At 49.1% G+C, this 23,030-nt stretch overlaps 1 pseudogene; it reads left to right on the forward strand.

Moving 5' to 3' along the window:
- LOC144607690 (transcription factor CP2-like protein 1) overlaps nt 1–23,030 on the forward strand; it is a 55,772-nt pseudogene that overhangs the window by 26,181 nt on the left and 6,561 nt on the right.

Below are 23,030 nucleotides of genomic sequence, written 5' to 3' on the forward strand. Positions count from 1 at the left end.
TTTCCCAATGTTGGGGGAGTCCTGAACCAGGGCCCACAGTTTAAGAATAAGGGGTAGGATATTTAGAACGGAGATGAGGAAAAACATTTTCACTCAGAGAGTTGTGAATCTGTGGAATTCTCTGGCTCAGAAGGCAGTGGAGGCCAATTCTCTGAATGCGTTCAAGAGAGAGCTAGATAGAGCTCTTAAGGATAGCGGAGTCAGGAGGTATGGGGAGAAGGCAGGAACGGGGTACTGATTGAGAATGATCAGCCATGATCACATTGAATGGTGCTGTTGGCTCGAAGGGCCGAATAGCCTACTCCTGCACCTATTGTCTATTGTCTATTGTCTATTGTCAGTGGTGCAGCTGGTAGAGCCGCTGCCTCACACCGAGAGGGTCCCGGGTTCAATCCTGACCTCGGGTGCTGTCTGCGTGTGGAGTTTGCACATTCTCCCTGTGGCCACGTAGACTTCCTCCGGGCGCTCCCGATTTCCTCCCATATCCCAAGTGCCGTGCGGGTGTGTGGGTTGTTTCACCTCTGTGTAATTGCCCCTCGTGTTGAGGGAATGGATGTGGACGTGAGAAACGTAGAACCAATGTGAATGGGCGTTTGGTGGTCGGCGTGGACCCAGTGGTACGAAGTGCCTGTTTCCATGCTGTATCGTTCAATCAGTTCAACACAATTCAATTCAGAAGTGTCTAAAATGAAAGGGCAATAGGTTCAGTGTACAGGATAAGACATTTAGAGGTTTGTTTAGTGATACAGTGCAGAAACAGGCCCTTCAGCCCACCGAGTCCGTGCCGGCCAGTACACTCGCACTATCCTACACACACTAGGGACAGTACACTAGCACTATCCTACACACACTAGGGACAGTACACTAGCACTATCCTACACACACTAGGGACAGTACACTAGCACTATCTCACACACACTAGTGAAAATACACTAGCACTATCCTACACACACTAGGGACAGTACACTAGCACTATCCCACACACACCAGGGACAGTACACTAGCACTATCCCACACACACTAGTGACAATACACTAGCACTATCCCACAAACACTAGTGACAGTACACTCGCACTATCGTACACACAATAGTGACAGTACACTAGCACTATCCTACACACACTAGGGACAGTACACTAGCACTATCCTATACACACTAGTGACAGTACACTAGCACTGTCGTACACACACTAGTGACAGTACACTAGCACTATCCTACACACAATAGTGACAGTACACTAGCACTATCCTACACACACTAGGGACAGTACACTAGCACTATCGTACACACACTAGGGACAGTACACTAGCACTATCCTACACACACTTGGGACAGTACACTAGCACTATCCCAGACACACTAGAGACAATACACTAGCACTATCCCCCCCACATCAGTGACAGTACACTAGTACTATCCCACACACACTAGGGACAGTACACCAGCACTATCCTACACACACTAGGAACAGTACACTCGCACTATCTCCCACACACTAGGGACAGTACACTTGCACTATCCTACACACACTAGGGATAATACACTAGCACTATCTCACACACACTAGGGACAATTTACAATTTTACCGAAGCCAATTAACCTACAAACCTGCACGTCTTTGGAATGTGGGAGGAAACCGGAGCACCCGGTGAAAACCCACGCGGTCACGGGGAGAACGTACAAACTCCGTACAGACAGCACCCGTAGTTAGGATCGAACCCGGATCTCTGGCGCTGTGAGGCAGCAAGTCTACCGCTGCGCCACCCAGGCGATCTGAGACAGACCTTTTCATCCAGAGGGTGGTTGGAATCTGGACCACACAGCCTTTCACACTGTGGGGCATAGTCTGTGTCCACTGTAGAGACATAGTCTGTGTCCACAAGCCATCAATGAGACTCGGGAAAACGGAGAAACTGTGGAGGATATCAATGCGATGCTTTGGTGCATTAATTGGTTGCAATGTGCAGAGTCGCAGCTAGATGTAACCACAATTCATCTGTTGTTTAGGCCCTTCAGGCCAAGGTAGTTTAATATCATTCTGTTCACTGCATTGGGGCAGAGTTGCCCGGTGCGTAACACAATCTTCCTTTGGTCAGAGAGCAATTCTTTGGTCTGAAGTGTTTGTATGTAATTGAGCTAATCCATCATATTTTCACACAGAGAGTGGTGAATCTGTGGAATTCTCTGCCACAGAAGGTAGTTGAGGCCAGTTCGTTGGCTATATTTAAGAGGGAGTTAGATGTGGCCCTTGTGGCTAAAGGGATCAGGGGGTATGGAGAGAAGGCAGGTACGGGATACTGAGTTGGATGATCAGCCATGATCATATTGAATGGCGGTGCAGGCTCGAAGGGCCGAATGGGCTACTCCTGCACCTATTTTCTATGTTTCTATGTCTATATGCCATTGCTTGCTTTCACACTGTGTCATTCTCTCTCTCTTTCTTGAATGATTTTGTTGCATCAGATATTCCCCTGTCAGTCGGAATTGTCGACCCTCGAGTAAACCCCGTCTTGCTGAATGCTGCGGAGTTCCTCTGGGACCCAAAGAAACAAACCTCTGTCTCCATTCAGGTTTGTGTCTCTTCCTACTTCCTTTCTCCGCTCCTCTCCATCTCTGCTCTCCAGCCTCGTGCTCTTCCCGATTTATCACCTTTCCATCTCCTCCTCTCGCCCCTCACCTCCCCCCTTGGACGTGGAGAGGATGTTTCCACCAGTGGGAGAGTCTAGGATCGGAGGTCGCAGCCTCAGAACTAAAGGACGTTCCTTTAGGAAGGAGATGAGGAAGAATCTCTTTAGTCAGAGGGTGGTGAATCATTGCCACAGAAGGCTGTGGAGGCCAAGTCATTGGATATATTCAAGGCAGAGATAGATAGATTCTTGATTAGTACGGGTGTCGGAGATTATGGGGAGAAGGCAGGAGAATGGGGTTAGGAGGGAGGGATAGATCAACCATGATTGAATGGTGGAGTAGACTTGATGGGCCGAGTGGCCTAATTCTGCTCCTATCACTTATGAACCTTCTTTCTTTCTTCATTAATTTTTCTTTCTTCCGGATAACAGAGCAAAGAGCCAGCAGTTTATTTCGGGGCAGTTCTCTCTTCCGAAACTGGGTGATGACTGGATTTATTTTTTTCCCCCCCTTAAAAATAAAACTTGTTGCCAGGGTGATGGTGTCAAAGACTAGAGGGCATAGCTTTAGGGAGTGAGAGGGGTAAAGTTTAGAGGAGATGTGTGGGGCAGGTTTTTGTACACAGAGTTTAGGGAGGGAGGGGGGGGGGTTATGTCTGAAACATGCTGCCAGGGTGATGGTGGTGGAGGCAGATATAATAGTGCATCTCAGAGGCTTCCACGGTTGTGTACGGATTGGAAGGGTACGGATTATGGGCGGGCTGGTGAGATCAGTGTGCCTTAGCATCTTGTGTCGGAAGGAATTGCAGAGGCTGGTTTATGCCGAAGGTATACCCAAAAACCTGGAGCAAGTCAGCGGGTCAGGCAGCATCTCCAGAGAAAAGGAATAGGTGACGTTTCTGATCGGAACCCATTCTTCAGACTCTTATCTCCATTCTATGCCTTGGCACCATGCCTTTAGCATCAGGCTCAGTGCAGACATTGTGGGACAAATACAGTCGTGGCTTTTAAGAACTTTTAGGTAGGTGCATGGAAATGCAGGGAATGGGGGGAGATGGTTCACATACAGGCAGATAGGTTTAGTTCATCTTGGCATCATGTTCTGCACAAACATTGTGGGCCGAAGGGCCTGTTCCTGTGCCGTACTGCTCTGTGTTCTATGACTGGATGGGGCATAACGTTGGGCGCACATTTAGGCTTCTCCTTGCTTTCTGCTCTCACTGCGGATGCTATGATCACATTGAATGGTGGTGCTGGCTCGAAGGGCCGAATGGCCTCCTCCTGCACCTATTGTCTATTGTCTATGTTGCACGGCACAAACTAATGTCCTATAATGCCCCACGAATAACCCCTTGGAACACAGCTCAGAACCTGATCGAGTCCCCCGTCTCGGAGGCATAATAATCAGCCGATTGACCATATCACTGCCCCTTCCTTTTGTTGTCAGTTCAGACGTCTCACAGAAACCTTTCCACAATTTCAATTCCAATGGATATTTTTAAGGCAGAGACAGATAGATTCTTGATTAGTGCGGGCGTCATGGGTTAAGGGGAGAAGGCAGGAGAATGGGGTTAGGAGGGAGAGATAGAATGGCGGAGAGGACTTGAAGGGCCGAATGGCCTAATTCTGCTCCTATCACTTATGACAATTGCTTGCTTAACGATTGGGGGAAGAGTGGCACGGTGGTGCAGCAATAGAGCTTACAGCACCAGAGACCTAGGTTCAATCCCGACTATGGGTGCTGTCTTTATGGAGTTTGTACGTTCTCCCTGTGACCGCGTGGGTTTTCTCTGGGTGTTCTGGTTTCCTCCCACACTCCAAAGACGACAAAGTGCAGGTTTGCAGGTTAATTGGCTTCCGTAAACTGTCTCCGGTGTGCAGGATGGAACTGGTCTACTGTTGATCATTGGTCTGCGTGGACTCGGTGGGCCGAAGGGCCAGAAAGTAAAACTAAAAACAAGGTGGTTGAGTTCAATTCAAATGGCAATGAAATTGATGTGCTTTAAGATATGTGACCTGAGAGTCTTATACATCCAAAAGCAAAGATGAAGAAATGTTTTGATTCCCACAGAGCCCTGTTATGAATGACATTGTGCGGCGTGATGCATGCGCCACTGTTGGTCAGTGCCGATGCACAAGAACAAGCGTTGGGTAGATGCAGTCTTCACATGCGTCCAAACTCCAAACTCCAACCACAGGAGGTCTCCCTGTACCACGCACCATCTACGCCAGGCACCGCTTCCACTGAGATACAACTCGGTCCCCCAGTTACACAGTACAGAGCACCACTCCCCTTCATTGAGCGCCCCGCAGAATTATCCCTGTGTCCCCCAAGAGACGATGGTTTAGACTGGAGCCATGTTACCGATGGGCGGCACAGTGGCGCAGCGGTAGAGTTGCTGCCTTATAGCCCCAGAGACCAGGGTTCGTTCCTGACCACGGGTGCTGCCTGTACGGAGTTTGCACCTTCTCCCTGTGACCTGCGTGGGTTTTCTCCGGGTGCTCCGGTTTCCTCCCACACTCCAAGGACGTGCGGGTTTAGTAGGTCGAGTAGGAAGCGAACTGCCGGTGCTGGTTCACACCCAAGATAGACACAGGAAAATATTTTTTTGTAGGTCAATTGGCTTCGGTAAGTCGTAAGATTGTCGTAAGAGTGTGTGTGCGTTTAGTGTACGGGGTGATCGCTGGTCAGTGGGCTGAAGGGCCTGTTTCCGCGCCGTATCTCCAACGTCTGACGTAAAGTCTAATTGTGCTCCACAGGTCCACTGCATCAGCACGGAATTCACTCCCAGGAAGAACGGCGGAGAGAAAGGAGTCCCCTTCAGGATCCAGATAGATACCTTCAAGATGAGCGAGAACGGAGACTACACTGAGCACCTGCACTCCGCGAGCTGCCAGGTCAAAGTGTTCAAGGTACCGAACATTACCACCATGTGTGGAACCGGATGTGGTGAAGGGGAAAAGATTTAACAGGAACCTGAGGGGTAACCTTTTGACACAAAGGGTGGAGGGTGTGTGGAACGAGCTGCCAGAGGAGGTAGTTGAGGCAGGGACTATCCCAACGTTTAAGAAACAGTTAGACAGGGTACATGGATAGGACAGGTTTGGAGGGACATGGACCAAACACAGGCAGGTGGGACCAGTGTAGCTGGGACATGTTGGTCGGTGTGGGCAAGTTGGGCCGAATGACCTGTTCCATGCTGTATCACTCTATGTCTCAGTCCTCCTTAACCAACCTGATCTCCTGGTGGCTCAGCACTTCAACTCCCCCTCCCACTCCCAATCTGACCTTTCTGCCATGGGCCTCCTCCATTGTCATAGTGAGGCCCAGCGCAAATTGGAGGAACAGCACCTCATATTTTGCTTGGGCAGTTTACACCCCAGCGGTATGAACATTGACTTCTCCAACTTCAGATAGTTCATCTGTCCCTCTCTTTCCCCTCCCCCTTCCCAGTTCTCCCACTGTCTTCCTGTCCCCGACTACATCCTTCCTTTGTCCCGCCCCCTCACCTGACATCAGTCTGAAGAAGGGTCTCGACTCGAAACGTCACCCATTCCTTCTCTTCTGAGTTACTCCAGCATTTTGTATCTACCTTATTTTCCTACACTCTATGTCTCTCTGTCGTGACCATCCCTTCATTAATGTTCTTCCCAGCTATTATCAGGCAAACTGAACCATCCTATCAACAACTAGAAAGTGGTCCTGACCCACCCTCGACCTCACCGGAGACCCTCGGACTCTCGTTGATTGTAATTTACTGGACTTTATCGTGCACTGAACGTTAGACAATAGACAATAGACAATAGGTGCAGGAGTAGGCCATTCGGCCCTTCGAGCCAGCACCGCCATTCAATGTGATCATGGCTGATCATTCTCAAACAGTACCCCGTTCCTGCCTTCTCCCCATACCCCCTGACTCCGCTATCCTTAAGAGCTCTATCTAGCTCTCTCTTGAATGTATTCAGAGAATTGGCCTCTACTGCCCTCTGAGGCAGTGAATTCCACAGATTCACAACTCTCTGACTGAAAAAGTTTTTCCTCATCTCTGTTCTAAATGGCCTACCCCTTATTCCTAAACTGTGGCCCCTGGTTCTGGACTCCCCCAACATTGGGAACATGTTTCCTGCCTCTAATGTGTCCAACCCCTTAATAATCTTATACGTTTCGATAAGATCCCCTCTCATCCTTCTAAATTCCAGTGTATACAAGCCTAGTCGCTCCCATCTTTCAACATATGACAGTCCCGCCATTCTGGGAATTAACCTAGTAAACCTACGCTGCACGCCCTCAATAGCAAGAATATCCTTCCTCAAATTTGGAGACCAAAACTGCACACAGTACTCCAGGTGCGGTCTCACTAGGGGCCCTGTACAACTGCACACAGTACTCCAGGTGCGGTCTCACTAGGGGCCCTGTACAACTGCACACAGTACTCCAGGTGCGGTCTCACTAGGGCCCTGTACAACTGCACACAGTACTCCAGGTGCGGTCTCACTAGGGGCCCTGTACAACTGCACACAGTACTCCAGGTGCGGTCTCACTAGGGCCCTGTACAACTGCACACAGTACTCCAGGTGCGGTCTCACTAGGGGCCCTGTACAACTGCACACAGTACTCCAGGTGCGGTCTCACTAGGGGCCCTGTACAACTGCACACAGTACTCCAGGTGCGGTCTCACTAGGGGCCCTGTACAACTGCACACAGTACTCCAGGTGCGGTCTCACTAGGGGCCCTGTACAACTGCACACAGTACTCCAGGTGCGGTCTCACTAGGGGCCCTGTTATTCCCTTTATCCTGTATTTGTACACTATCGATGGCGTGTTTGTAATCATGTATTGTCTTTCTGCTGACTGGTTAGCACGCAACAAAGAAAGCTTTTCATTGCACCTCGGTGCACGTGACAATAAACTACAGTGGCACAACAGTAGAGTTGCTGCCTTACAGCTCCGCAAACCCAGGTTCGATCCTGACCACGGGCGCTGTCTGTACGGTGCATGTACATTCTCCCCGTGACCTGCGTGGGTTTTCTCCGAGATCTTCGGTTTTTCCCACACTCCAAAGACGTACAGGTTTGTAGGTTAATTGGCTTGGTATAAATGTAAATTGTCCCAAGTGTGCGCAGGATGGTGTCTTTAGCGTGCGGGGATCGCTGGTCGGCGCAGACTCGATGGGCCGAAGGGCCTGTTTCCGTGCCGAACCTCTAAACCAATGCAGGTAAACATTTCCTTTGCTCCTGTTTACAAACTAAACCCAAATAACCTAAAAATAAATAGCCGCCTCGCGCTGGCAAGTAACAGTCCACACTTCTCAATGGAGCAGGGACTGTAGTTGTTGGCAAGCTAACCAAGTCATCAGCTGAGGAATAGTAATGAAATATACAGTCATTGTTTATTCTCATCCGCCTGCCCTTTTCATCAGATCTGCGGCCGACTTGCCACTTATCCACTTAATTTTCAGTTCCATTTATCAATGTGTTGGCTCAGTTTAGGAACAACTCAGTGAAGCTCCAACTTACGACAGTCTCCCCTCCTAACGACGCTCCTAAGTACCAGAGTTTTGACAATGAGAGTCACTCAACAGTTCAAGCAAAAAGGGCTCCAGGGAATTTCAAAGTGTTTACAGCCAATTAAACACTCTTGAAAAACACTCTTCTGAACTGAATGGAAGGCATTGGCCAATTTGCACACTGCAGGCTTGCTAAATAAGCAAAGGAGTGATAGATCTGAGGTATTCTGTTTTTAGTGGAATTGCTTGAGGGATCAAAACATAAGAGCATCAAGTCATTGGAGCAGGACATTGGCCAGATACCACCTCCAGCCTTCTCTGCCATTCAATCAAATCCCAGCAGATTAGAACTTCACCTCAGATAGACACAAGGTGCTGGAGTAACTCAGCGGGTCAGACAGCATCTCTGGAGAAAGGGAACAGGTGATGTTTCCAGTCGACACCCCCTACATGGTGACGTTTCCTGTCGAGACCCTTCATCTCAGTTCCAATGCCTCTGTGCTTTAGTAGTTCTGCATCAACTTTAAATGTGTGATCTTACAGATCGTGTGGGTTTCCTCCAGGTGCTCTGGTTTCCTCCTTCATCCCACTGATATGATGGCACAATAGTGCACTTGGTAGAGCCGCTGCCCCACGGCGCCAGAGACCCCGGTTCGATCCTGACCTCGGGTGCTGTCCGCGTGGAGTTTGCAAGTTCTCCCTGTGACCGCGTGGGCTTCCTCCGGGTGCTCCGGTTTCCTACCACATCCCAAAGACGCGCGGGTTTGTAGGTTAATTGGCCTCTGTAAAATTGACCCTAGCATGTAGCGTGTGGATGAGAAAATGGAACAGCATAGAACTGGTATGAATGGGCGATCGATGGTCAGCATCGACTCGATGGGCCGAAGGACATGTCTCCACACAATATCTCCAAAAACAAATGGTACCGGAGGTTGGTTACACAAGGCTCCCTGTTATGTCCAGAAGCTCATGTTCTTGGAGCAGAACTAGGCCCATTTAGTCTACTCCACCACTCAATCACATCTGATCTATCTCCCCTTCCTAATCCCATTCTCCTGCCTTCTCCCCAGAACCTCCGACACCCCGGTTAGCAAACCCCTGAACTGTCCACCTCTTTGACACCCCATTTCACAGAGATGTTGCCAAGTGTTCTTAATCTCGACCATACCCCACTTGTTTATTCCGTCATTATACTTTAGTTTTTTATTGGCCTGCTTCAGATTGCACGAGGATCTTTGTACCATTCTGCCGCTTTGTGTTTCAAATGTTCAAGCTAAGAGAGCCTGTGACAGGGGTTCCCAACCTTCTTTGTCCCGTTTACCCCTTCGCAACTTTTCGAAAGTAAATTTACCCCCACCCTGAGCGTATTTACCCCCAACCTGTTTTGTTCAGTAATTTAAGTTTACACTTAGACAATAGACAATAGGTGCAGGAGTCGGCCATTCGGCCCTTCGAGCCAGCACCACCATTCAATGTGATCATGGCTGATCATTCTCAATCAGTACCCCATTCCTGCCTTCTCCCCATACCCCCTGACTCCGCTATCCTTAAGAGCTCTATCTAGCTCTCTCTTGAATGCATTCAGAGAATTGGCCTCCACTGCCTTCTGAGGCAGAGAATTCCACAGATTCACAACTCTCTGACTGAAAAAGTTTTTCCTCATCTCAGTTCTAAATGGCCTACCCCTTATTTTTAAACTGTGGCCGCTTGTTCTGGACTCCCCCAACATTGGGAACATGCTTCCTGCCTCTAACGTGTCCAACCCCTTAATAATCTTAAACGTTTTGATAAGATCCCCTCTCATCCTTCTAAATTCCAGTGTATACAAGCCTAGTCGATCCAGTCTTTTAACATATGACAGTCCCGCCATTCCGGGAATTAACCTAGTAAACCTACGCTGCACGTCCTCAATAGCAAGAATATCCTTCCTCAAATTTGGAGACCAAAACTGCACACAGTACTCCAGGTGCAGTCTCACTAGGGCCTTGTACAACTGCAGAAGGACCTCTTTGCTCCTATACTCAACTCCCCTTGTTACGAAGGCCAACATTCCATTGGGTTTCTTCACTGCCTGCTGTACCTGCATGCTTCCTTTCAGTGACTGATGCACTAGGACACCCAGATCTCGTTGTACGTCCCCTTTTCCTAACTTGACACCATTCAGATAATAATCTGCCTTCCTATTCTTACCACCAAAGTGGATAACCTCACACTTATCCACATTAAACTGCATCTGCCATGCATCCGCCCACTCACACAACCTGTCCAAGTCACCCTGCAACCTCATAGCATCTTCCTCACAGTTCACACTGCCACCCAGCTTTGTGTCATCTGCAAATTTGCTAATGATACTTTTAATCACTTCTACCATAATAAAGCAACCAACAAAGGGGGAATTTTAAAATACTGTTTTTAACGTTATTATTTTAAGTTCAAATAACTATAATAAGAGCACATAACAATGTTGTTTCACTTATTTATGAACAACTAATGATGAACAGAACCAAACACAGTCGGTCAATATGTACAAATCCAGATCAACAACTTCACCCCCTGGGAAGGGGAAATTTACCCCAGGTTGGGAACCCTTGCTCCATGACATTTGAAATGATTATGTTGTGGAAGCCGTTGATTGACCTTTGACGTCTTTCTCTCCATCTGCAACAGCGCAAAATATTTAAAATACAGACTTGCGCCTGTGACTTTGACTTGATCCACAGCACATCCCCGCCCTCGAGGGACTCTTGTTTCACAAGTGTCTCCTGTTGGGCTGTACAAATCTCGGTAGGACGCTGCAAATGCCTGACAAGCACAAAAATAATAAGTCACGGAGCCACTAGTTCACAGGTTGTAGGAGTAGAATTAGGCCATTCGGCCCATCGAGTCCACTCCGCCATTCAATCATGGCTGGTCCGGAAACATAGAAACAAACAAAGAAAAATAGGTGCAGCAGGAGGCCATTCGGCCCTTCGAGCCAGCACCACCATTCAATATGGTGGCACGGTGGCGCAGCAGTAGAGTTGCTGCCTTACAGCAAACGCAGCGCCGGAGACTCAGGTTCGATCCTGACTACAGGCGCCGTCTGTACGGAGTTTGTACGTTCTCCCCGTGACCTGCGTGGGTTTTCTCCGAGATCTTCGGTTTCCTCCCACACTCCAAAGACGTACAGGTTTGTAGGTTAATTGACTGGGTAAATGTAAAAATTGTCCCTAGTGTGTGTAAGATAGTTTTTAATGTGTGGGGATCGCTGGACGTCGCGGACCCAGTGGGCCGAAGGGCCTGTTCCCACGCTGTAACTCTCTCTCTCTAAATCTAAATATTATCATGGCTGATCATCTAAAATCAGTACCCAGTTCCTGCTTTTTCCCATATCCCTTGATTCCGTTAGCCCTACGAGCTAAATCTAACTCTCTCTTGAGAACATCCAGTGAATTTGCCTCCACTGCCTTCTGTGGCAGAGAACTCCACAGATTCACAACTCTCTGGGTGAAAAAGTTTTCCCTCATCTCAGTCCTAAATGACCTGCTCCTTATTTTAAGGTGTTATCCCTGGTTCTGGATCTCTGCCACCTAATCCCATTTCCTGCCTTCTCCCCATAACCCTTGACACCCGTTCTAATCAAGAACTTGTCTATCTTTACAAATATCCACTGACTCGGCCTCCACAGCCCTCTGTGGCAATAAATTCCACAGATTAACTACCCTCGGACTAAAGACGTTCCTTCTCACCTCCTTTTTAAAGAGCGCTCCTTAATTGTGAGACTCTCCTGCCAGTGGAAACATCCTCTCCACATCCACTCTATCTATGCCTTTCGTTATTCTGTAAGTTACAATGAGGTATACAATACGGAACCAGGCCCTTTAATCCAACTTGCCCATACCGTCCAAAGTGTCCCTTCTACACTAGTTCCGCCTGCCTATGTTTGCCCCCATATCCTTCTAAACCTTTCCTATCCATGTACGCCCAAATGTCTTTTGAATGTTGCCACAACTACCTTCTCTGGCAGCTCGTTCCATATACCCACCAACCTCGGTGTGAAAAGGTTGCCCCTTAGGTTCCTATTAAATTTCTCCCCTCTCGCCTTAAATCTGTGTCCTCTGGCTGTCGATTCCCCAACTCTGGGTAGAAGTTCACCTGAGCTATTCCTGATCGTTTATCAATTCCCAGCCCAAAGGTGCGGACAGAAAACTGAAGACGGACAGAGAGAAAGTAGAGAAGCGTTCACCACAGGAGAGGTCCAAGTATCAGCCAGCGTTCGAGGCCACAGTCCTAACGGAGGTGAGGTGGTAGTCGTTCGATATAGACCCCTGCAAAAGGATACAGAGTGCTGGAGTAACTCAGCGGGTCAGGCAGCATCTCTGGAGAAGGTAGACACAGAGTGCTGGAGTAACTCAGCGGGTCAGGCAGCATCTCTGGAGAAGATAGACACAGAGTGCTGGAGTAACTCAGCGGGTCAGGCAGCATCTCTGGAGAAGGTAGACACAAAGTGCTGGAGTAACTCAGCGGGTCAGGCAGCATCTCTGGAGAAGATAGGCACAGTGCTGGAGTAACTCAGCGGGTCAGGCAGCATCTCTGGAGAAGATAGACACAGAGTGCTGGAGTAACTCAGCGGGTCAGGCAGCGTCTCTGGAGAAAAGTAGTAGTTGACCTTTCGGGTCGGGACCCTCCTTCAGACTGAGTGTCAGGGGAGAGGGAACCGAGGGATATGGAAGGGTACATACAGTAGAACAAATAAATGAAAAATAAGCAAGAAGACAAATCATAGCCAGCAACGATGATCAAGGAAAGGTGGAGCCCACAATGCTCCATTGTTGGCTGTGGGGAAGGTGACAACAAGTGACACAAACAGTGAAACTCAGCAGGACGATCGTGATCCCAGCACAACGACGACTAGGGAGAGGAATGGACGGAGAGAGAGAGGGGGGAATGAAAGAGATACTTGAAGTTAGAGAAATCAATATTCATATCGCTGTAAGCTGCCCAAGCAAAATATGAGGACAGGTGAAGATTCGAGTGGGGACCTTTGTTCAGACTCAGAGATGCTGCCTGACCCGCTGAGTTACCGCAACACATTGTGTCCTTTAATGGAACTAGCCTTTTGTTGGAAGGCACAAAGTGCTGGAGTAACTCCCGGGCCAGGCAGCATCTCCGGAGAACATGGACAGGTGACCTTTCGGGTCGGGACCCTTCCTCTGATGAAAACGTCACCCATCCAAGTCACTTGCACTTAGATTATGCAAGCAACGAACTTCACTGGGCCTTGTCACATGCGGCAATGAAGTATTCCATTCCATGCCATTCCCCAGGAGATGCTGCCTGAACCCGCTTGAGTTACTCCAGCACTTTGTGTCCTTTTGTGCGAAGCAGCATCTGCAGTTCCTTGTTTCTGCACAGATCCTTGCTGGAGTTTGCCGGAACGCTTGCCTGCTTGCCTCGCTCATTGTGTTTTCCTTGTTTCACCCAGTGTTCCCCTTGGCCCGACACCACGTCCACCTCGAACACAAGCCCAGCCCGCAGCCCCGGTTACAGCCCGGACTCTCCCATCCCCTTCCACGGCACAGAGGGGTAAGTTGTCCCTGACTTGGACCCTCGTTACTGGAGCGCTACCATCATCCACTGCGGAGTGAAGGCGCATGGAGGGGCTGCATCAAATACTGTGTCCCACCCCCTTCAAATGAATCGTGATCTGCCCCAGGCAGTTCCATGGGTATTGTTGGCAAAAGCAACAATTGCTCGTAGCGGAGTAAGATTCTAGTTTTTTTTTAGAGATACAGCGCGGAAACAGGCCCTTCGGCCCACCGGGTCCGCGCCGCCCAGCGATCCCCGCGCACTAACACTATCCTAGACCCACTAGGGACATTTTTTACATTTGCCCAGACAATTAACCTACATACCTGCACGTCTTTGGAGTGCGGGAGGAAACCGAAGATCGAAACCGAATGGTATGTTAGCATTCATAGCAAGAGGATTTGAGTATAGGAGCAGGGAGGTTCTACTGCAGTTGTACAGGGCCTTGGTGAGACCGCACCTGGAGTATTGTGTACAGTTTTGGTCTCCTAATCTGAGGAAAGACATTCTAGCCTTAGAGGGAGTACAGAGAAGGTTCACCAGATTGATCCCTGGGATGGCAGGACTTTCATATGAAGAAAGACTGGATAGACTAGGCTTATACTCGCTGGAATTTAGAAGACTGAGGGGGGATCTTATTGAAACATATAAAATTCTTAAGGGGTTGGAGAGGATAGATGCGGGAAGATTGTTCCCGATGTTGGGGGAGTCCAGAACCAGGGGTCACAGCTTAAGGATAAGGGGGAAGTCTTTTAGGACCGAGATGAGAAAACATTTCTTCACACAGAGAGTGGTGAGTCTGTGGAATTCTCTGCCACAGAAGGTAGTTGAGGCCAGTTCATTGGCTATATTTAAGAGGGAGTTAGATGTGGCCCTTGTGGCTAAAGGGATCAGGGGGTATGGAGAGAAGGCAGGTACAGGTTACTGAGTTGGATGATCAGCCATGATCATATTGAATGGCGGTGCAGGCTCGAAGGGCCGAATGGCCTACTCCTGCACCTATTGTCTATGTTTCTATGTTTCTATCTCGGAGAAAACCCACGCAGGTCACGGGGAGAACGTACAAACTCCGTACAGACGGCGCCCGTAGTCGGGATCGAAGCAGTTGTCTCTGGCGCTGTGAGGCAACAACTCTACCGCTGTGCCCTACATTTTCCTGCGTGTGTATTTTGCTGATATTAAACCTACATCTGAAGAGGTTTGCATTGCGCCTGACGGATGTTTCTTCTGTTGCAGTGGTCGCTCTTCCCCAACACATCAGGGAGAGAGGGCAGGACTGAACCCGGTGGAGGTCAGTATTGTGTTGCGTTCCCTTAAACTCAGTGTCCTTCAGCCTCCTGATCTGCCACTCGCTGAGCTCAGACAATATTGAGTCCACAAGTCTAGTGAGACTGCACTCACACACAGGTAGAATCTGACAAGGAGCAGCAAGTTGTTCTTTTAGTTTAGTTTAGGTTAGAGATACAGCGCTGGAACAAACCCTTCGGCCCCACCGAGTCCGCGCCGACCAGCGATCCCTGCACACTTACACTATCCTACACACACTAGGGACAGTTCACAATTATACCAAGTTAATTAGCCAATCGGCCCATAAACCTGCAAGTCGTTGGAGTGTGGGAGGAAACGCGGGCAGCCGGAGTAAACGCACGCGGTCACGGGGAGAAGGTACAAAAACCGTGCAGACAGCGCCCGTAGTCAGGGTCGAACCCGGGTCTCTGCCGCTGCAAGGCAGCAACTCTACCGCTACGCCACCGTGCCAACGCTATGTAGGACACTAGAATCGTAGAGTCAGAGAGCACAAAGAAACAGGCCCCTTGGCCACCAAACCTGTGCTTTCCATCGTTACGAATCCCATTTACCTGCGCGTGGTCTGTGAAGATGCTGAGTTTTTAGTGACCGGCAACCAAGGAAGAACACAGTGCTGGAACTCAGCAGGTCTGCAGCTTTGCTGAGGACATGGACAGGCGACATGTTGGGTCTGAAGGTCGCTGACCCGAAATGTCACTTATCCATGATCCCCAGAGATGCTGCCTGACCCGCTGAGTTACTCCAGCACTCTGTGAAACGTCACCTGTCCATGTTCTCCCCAGATGCTGCCTGACCCGCTGAGTTACTCCAATGCTTTGTGACCTACAGAAGGTTCCAGCATCTGTAGTTCCTTGAATCTCCAGATCCACTGATCTCCACAATCAATGTTTGCAGCTACATAACTGTGGCCAACTCACACTCATGGTCCTCAGTTCTGCGTCGTGACTCGGTGGGATCTCAATACATTGATCGCTGTCGTTATTTTGCGGCAATGAATCCAAACACTGTAGCAAGGTGAAGGTCAAGAGATGTTCATAAGATCATGTGATAGGAGCAGAATTAGGCCATTCGGCCCATCAAGTCTACTCTGCCATTTTCAATCATGGCCGATCCATCTCTCCCTCTCAACTCCATTCTCCTGCCTTCTCCCCATAAACCTCTGACACCCGTACTGATTAAGAATCCATCTATCTCTGCCTTAAATATATCCACTGACTTGGCCTCCACAGCCTCCTGTGGCAAAGAATTCCACAGGTTGCAAAGAATCCAAAGATTGCCAAAATCTGAAAACCGAGCAAGAATGACTCTGGGCGACTGGTTTAATCAATTCACGAGGTTCACTGGCAAGGCCAGCATTTATTGACCAGGCATAATTGCCCGTGAGAAGATGGTGAAGAACCAACTTCATGAACTACACAACTCCTTCTGGTGAAGGTTCCCACAGTGCTGTCGGGAGGGAGTTGTGGAACTTGGACCCAATGACACTGAAGGCCCAGCCGTATGTCTCCAGGTCACGGTAATGTGTTGCCTTTAGTAACCTGAACCAAGAACAGAATGCAGTTAAAATTCCAATTAAACTGAATGGAATATGGTGGCCACAAATAATAAGAAATTCATTACTTTGAGATTTCTCTCTCTTCACAGCATCTGTCACCATCGTTAACGATCCAGAAACACAGCAGTGGCTCATCTCCACCGGTTCACCACCTTCTGTAAACTCTTTGCCAATTTCTCAGGTAAATGCCTCGATTTTTTTCCACCAGTGGGCCCTAGTTGGAAGTTGGATTGGATGCATGTGGAAGAGAGAGAGGGAGAGATGAAGAGAGAGAGAGAGAGAGAGAGAGGAGAGTGGAAAGAGAGAGAGTGAAGAGAGAGAGAGAGAGAGAGAGAGAAGAGAGAGAGAGAGAGAGAGAGAGAGAGAGAGAGAGAGAGAAGAGAGGGGGGAGGGAGGGAGGGAGGGAGGGAGGGAGAGGAAGAGAGGAAGAGAGGAAGAGAGGGGGAGAGAGAGGGATGGAGAGAGGGAGGGAGGGAGAGAGAGAGAGAGAGAGAGAGAGGAGAGAGAGAGGGAGAGAGGGAGGGAGGGAGAGAGAGAGAGAGAGAGAGAGGGGGAGAGAGAGAGAGAGAGAGAGAGAGAGAGAGAGAGAGAGAGAGAGGAGGAGAGAGAGAGAGAGAGAGAGAGAGAGAGAGAGAGAGAGAGAGAGAGAGAGAGAGAGAGAGGGGGAGGGAGGGAGGGAGGGAGGGAGGGAGGGAGGGAGGGAGGGAGGGAGGAGGGAGGGAGGGAGGGAGGGAGGGAGGGAGGGAGGGAGGGAGGGAGGGAGAGGAAGAGAGAAGAGAGGAAGAGAGGAAGAGAGGAAGAGAGGAAGAGAGGATGAGAGAAAGAGATAGCAGAAACAAAGAAAGAGAAAAAGTAGGGGGGCACATAGAGGTAGAGTTATGGATAAAATTGGGGGCTGAGATCCAGGTTGAAAATGACCATAGTTTCAAGGACCACTCGTGAGATCGTAGCACCAACCCGTCCTTATAAATAGTCATACTGCATGTAAACAGGCCCTTCGGCCTAAGCTGCCCATGCTGACCAAGATGATCCATTTATGTCTTCTGGGTCTCGATTCCCCGACTCTGGGGGCAAGAGAGACTGTGCGTCTACCCGATGTATTCCTCTCATGACTTTGGGCACCTCTATAAGATCATGATCATATGATCAGCCATGATCATATTGAATGGCGGTGCAGGCTCGAAGGGCCGAATGGCCTACTCCTGCACCTATTGTCTATGTTTCTATGTTTCTATCATTGAGCCTGGGAAAGAAACAAAATTACCTCCCCCTCAACTCCATCCAAGGACCCAAACAGTCTTTCCAGGTGAGACAAAGGTTCACCTGCACCTCCTCCAACCTCATCTATTGCATCTGCTGCTCTAGATGTCAACTCATTTACATCGGCGAAACCAAGCGCAGGCTCGGCGATCGCTTCGCTGAACACCTGCGCTCGGTCCGCATTAACAAAACTGATCTGGCCGAGCACTTTAACTCCCCCTCCCATTCCCAGTCTGACCTTTCTGTCATGGGCCTCCTCCAGTGCCATAGTGAGGCCCACCGGAAATTGGAGGAACAGCACCTCATATTTCGCCTGGGCAGCTTGCAGCCCAGTGGTATTTTGTGAATATATAGGCAATGTTTTGGTTTGGGACCCATTGTCAGACTGGTCTGTGCGTACGCACTGAGCTGAAGGCTCTCTGTTCATGTTGTGCAAGTCTAGAGTTTAGTGACTTTAACCTGCAGCGTTTGCATCCCTCGCTCTCCCTTCATTCTGCACCGGGTCAATGCAGTGTGGAAGAGCAGGGGGATGAGATGGAAGCTGATTCCATACTGAACAGCAGGACTGGAGTCTTGCTGGTGTCCCCGTGATAGTATTGTTGCTCGCAGCTAAGGTTTAATTGACAGGGGGGGCAGAGTGGTGAGTTAGGCTTTGGTTGACTTCAGCGGATCCTGATGAAGGCGGCGGGGTTTGTAGCAGCCCGTGGCAAAGAGTCGGAGGCAACAAAGGCTGAGGGCCGTCAGACTGCCGCGCTGTCACAGCAGATAAAGCAAAGCAGGGCCAGAATTATCCCAGCTCCCTGACAGAGAGAGAGAGAGAGAGAGAGACATGAGGGGGATAATGAGAGCCGCCTGGCAGCCAGCAGTGAGAGGCAATGCAAAGTGAAACAAGACGCAGAGAACGGGAATAAAAAGGACTGAAACATCAGAGGAGGTTCGCCAGAAGGCTGGTTGATGAAAGCCAAGGTAGACACAAAATGCTGGAGTAACTCTTCAGGCAGCATCTCTGGAGAGGAATGGGAGACGTTTCAGGTCGAGACCCTTCTTCAGAATGATGAAAGCCAATGTACCCCGATGACCATCTTATCCACCTGTGATGCCTTTCTCCAGGAACGAGCTCAAGCCCACAGGTCCTGGCATCATCCTCGTAAATCCTCCTGAGCCGCATGAATGGAATGGCAGCCACCATCATAATCAGTTGCAACCCGCCCCTCCATATTTAAAAGATCAAATCTCATATTTCCAGAACTTATTTTGCAATTGAGTTTATTTGAAGTCTGGCACCCCTCTCCACCCTTTCCAGCACTAGAGGGTATTAGCTACAGGGAGAGTTTGGACAGAGTGGATTGTCTTCTCTGGAGTTCCGGAGACCTGATAGAAGTTTGTAACGTTATAAGAGGCACAGATAAGAGTCAGAACTTGTGCCGGTCTAGGTGGCCGCCATTGGTGGAGCGGGAGCACGTGGCCGCTGGCTGGACGAGGTCACGTGGGGCACTGGGAGCGGTGACGTCACCCTTTGTCCCTTCTTTGGGACTTGAGGAAGTTGGCAACCCTCCTAATAAGGGGACAAGGGCGGTCCCGTGCGGGAGAAACCAATTTAGCCCAAAATCTGGCGATGTCCCGGCTAATACGGGACAGTTGGCGACCCTCTACTCAAAGCTCAACTGAGCTCTTGACTCCGGCCCACCATGAAATGTCACGGTCGACTCTCGACTTCAACTCCCCACCTCGCCCACGAGCCCCAACTCACATCAATCTCTGTCCGAGGAGTTTCTTAGAATTTGGAAACTCGTAACCGCTGCCACAACACCTGGATAACGAACTGAAGGAACGGAACAAAACGCGCCAGGGTGTCAGAGAAGATAAATCAAATCACGTATGCAGAAACTCTCAGCTCCTCCGCAATGCGGTGGAACTAATAGACCGACAGAAAGACCGAGAGGGTGGATAATGAGAACAGGAGTGTGGAAACAAAATAGCAAGAGAGTATTTCACAACACGAAGACAAAAAGAAATTAAAGATTAATCTTCTAGCCAGCGCAGAGACCAGCTTTTGGGAGAATTTTTTTTTTTCTCTCTTGAGTTTTTTTTTCCAGTTCTAAATACCTTGAAGAAAATGGCAGCTGGGGTTAGTGTTTGGAGAGGACCTCTACTAAAGTAGGGAGAAGGAAGCCATTGGTGGAGCGGGAGCACGTAGCCGCTGGCTGGGCGAGGTGACCCTTTGTCCCTTATCTGGGAGTGAGAAAGTTGGCAACACTACTAATACGGGACAGGGGCGGTCCCATACGGGATAAACTAATTTAGAAGGATGAGAGGGGATCTTATAGAAACATATAAAATTATAAAAGGACTGGACAAGCTAGATGCAGGAAAAATGTTCCCAATGTTGGGCGAGTCCAGAACCAGGGACCACAGTCTTAGAATAAAGGGGAGGCCATTTAAAACTGAGGTGAGAAAAAACTTTTTCACCCAGAGTTGTGAATTTGTGGAATTCTCTGCCACAGAGGGCAGTGGAGGCTAAATCACTGGATGGATTTAAGAGAGAGTTAGATAGAGCTCTAGGGGCTAGTGGAATCAAGGGATATGGGGAGAAGGCAGGCACGGGTTATTGATTGGGGACGATCAGCCATGATCACAATGGCAAGTGCTGGCTTGAAGGGCCAAATTGCTTCCTCATGCATCTATTTTCTATGTTTCTATGTAGCCCACAATACGGGATGTCCCGGCTAATACGGGACAGTTGGCAAACCTACCCACACATCTTCTTTAAACTCTGCCCTGTAGTCTTTGACATTTCTACCATGGGGTAAACGTTTGACTGTCAATCCATTCTGTGGCTCTCAAAATGTGGTAGAGTTCCTTCAGGTTTCCCCTCGACCTCCGGCACCCCCAGAGAAACCTTTGATAGTCACTGACTGATCTACATTTGAACCTGCAGGTGCTGATCTACTGAAACTTTCACGGGACGATATAATTCAGATCTGTGGGCCGGCAGATGGAATCAGGCTCTACAACGCATTACGACTGAGGTAAAACAGCTGACCAGACGACCTTTGCCCTGCCTCGTCCGGTCAAACCACAGCCCAACGCTCAGGCTAGTTTTACTTTAGTTTAATGACACACCTTAGAAAAAAGGCCCTTCAGCCCATCGAGTCCACGCCGATCCATCCATCACCCGTTCGCACCAGTTCTATGCTATCCCACTTTCCCTACACACCAGGGGCAATTTTTACAGAAGGCCCAAATAACCTGCAGACCCTCACATCTTTGGGATGAGGATGGAAAACCGGAGCACCTGGGAGAAACCCACGAGGTCACAGGGAGAAGTTTAGAAGGATGTTTTAGAAAGATGAGGGGACCTCGTTGAAATTTGCCGAATAGTGAAAGGCCTGGATGTTTCCACAAGTGGGAGAGTCTAGGACCACAGCCTCAGAATGAAAGGATGTACCATGTACATGCTGGTTTACACCAAGGATAGACACAAAGTGCTGGAGTAACTCAGCGGGTCAGGCAGCATCTCTGGAGGCAAGGGATAGGTGACGTTTCGGATCTGAAAAAGGGTCCCGACCCAAAACGTCACCTGTTCTTTTTCTCCAGAGATGCTGCCTGACCCGCTGAGTTACTCCAGTACCTTGTGTCTATCCATCTCAAACTTGCTCGGCTTTGTCCCATTCCTAAAGTCTTTTCCAGCCTCTGACTTTCACCTTTCCATTCCTTCCAGAGATTCAGGGACAGTTTCTTCCCAGCTGTAATCAGGCAACTGAACCATTCTCTCACCAGGCAGGCCCGACCTCCCATCCACCTCAGTTTATTTAACTATCTTTAATCAGACTACCTTACACTAAATGTTGGGCCCTTTATCTCTACCCTGCTGACTGCTTGATTGTAATCATGCGCAGTCTTTTCTTTGACTGGGTAGCACACAAACAAAAGCTTTTCACTGTACCTCGGTACACGTGACAATAATAAAGCAAACAAATGCTGCCAGACCCGAAGAGTTGCTCCAGCACTATGTGTTTTGCTCACGATTCCAGCATCTGCTGTTACTTCCATCTCCAAGTCCAAGTTTCCGAATGCTTTACTGTTTACAGCAAAAGTGTGTGGCCCTGAAACATTTGAAAGAAAGAAGAGCTAAAGAGGCGAAGAGCCACAGGCTCCGGTGGATGTTTTATCAGACATTACCCGAATAAAAATGGAATAAACTCATTCAATGGTTCAAAACAAGTCAAACTACATCAGTCCCAATGTTGCAGGTCTGGTGAATATTTAGGTAAACATTGCCACCTGGTGGCAACACTCACTCATTGCTGAAGCTGCATTTCTTCATCTGAAGGTAGACACAAAATGCTGGAGTAACTCAGCGGGTCAGGCAGCATCTCGGGGGAGAAGGGAATGGGTGAGGTTTCGGGTCGAGACCCTTCTTCAGTCTTGCAGTCTCCAATTTTTTGCTTGCAGACGGGCCATTGGTCCCAATGAGTCTATCTATGCCAGCTCACAGGCCAATCTCATCCCCACAGTAACTTTCCCCAATACCTACTTTCCCCAAATTATCATCAATTCTATAACTTGTTCAACACTAGTGTAAGAAAATAACTGCAGATGCTGGTACAAAGCGAAGGTATTTATTCACAAAATGCAGGAGTAACTCAGCAGGTCAGGCAGCATCTCAGGAGAGAAGGAATGGGTGACGTTTCGGGTGGAGTCTGAGTCTTTCCTCAGACTGAACTTGTTCAACACTAGGGCACATTTAGCATGCACCATTTAACCTACAAACCTGCATGTCTTCAGAATGTGGGAGCAAAGTAAAGCACCTTGCAGAAATGGGGAAAACCTGCAAACTCCACACAGACAGTTCTGGAGGTTAGGATCGAACTCGGGTCACTGGAGTTCTGAGGCAGCAACTCTACCCACTGCACCGGTCGCTGTTTCAGCGATAGTATGAAAGAGGCACGGTTAGATCATTGGTAACTGGGAGAAGGTAACAACAAAGCAGAGATAAAATGTAAACGAGGACAGTTAGACTAGTGGGAGAACTGGGAAGGGGGGAGAGGGATGGAGAGAGAGAGAGGGAAAGCAAGGGTTACTTGAAGTTAGAGGCCGAAGGGCCTGTTTAAAGTCAGAGTGGAAAGACTGAATGAGGAGGGGTTTGTGTTCAATAGCTGAGGGAACCTTTGCCACGATCAGCAAACAATGACCCGATCCTC

Source organism: Rhinoraja longicauda, chromosome 29 (assembly GCF_053455715.1).
Source record: "Rhinoraja longicauda isolate Sanriku21f chromosome 29, sRhiLon1.1, whole genome shotgun sequence".
Taxonomy (NCBI): domain Eukaryota; kingdom Metazoa; phylum Chordata; class Chondrichthyes; order Rajiformes; family Arhynchobatidae; genus Rhinoraja; species Rhinoraja longicauda.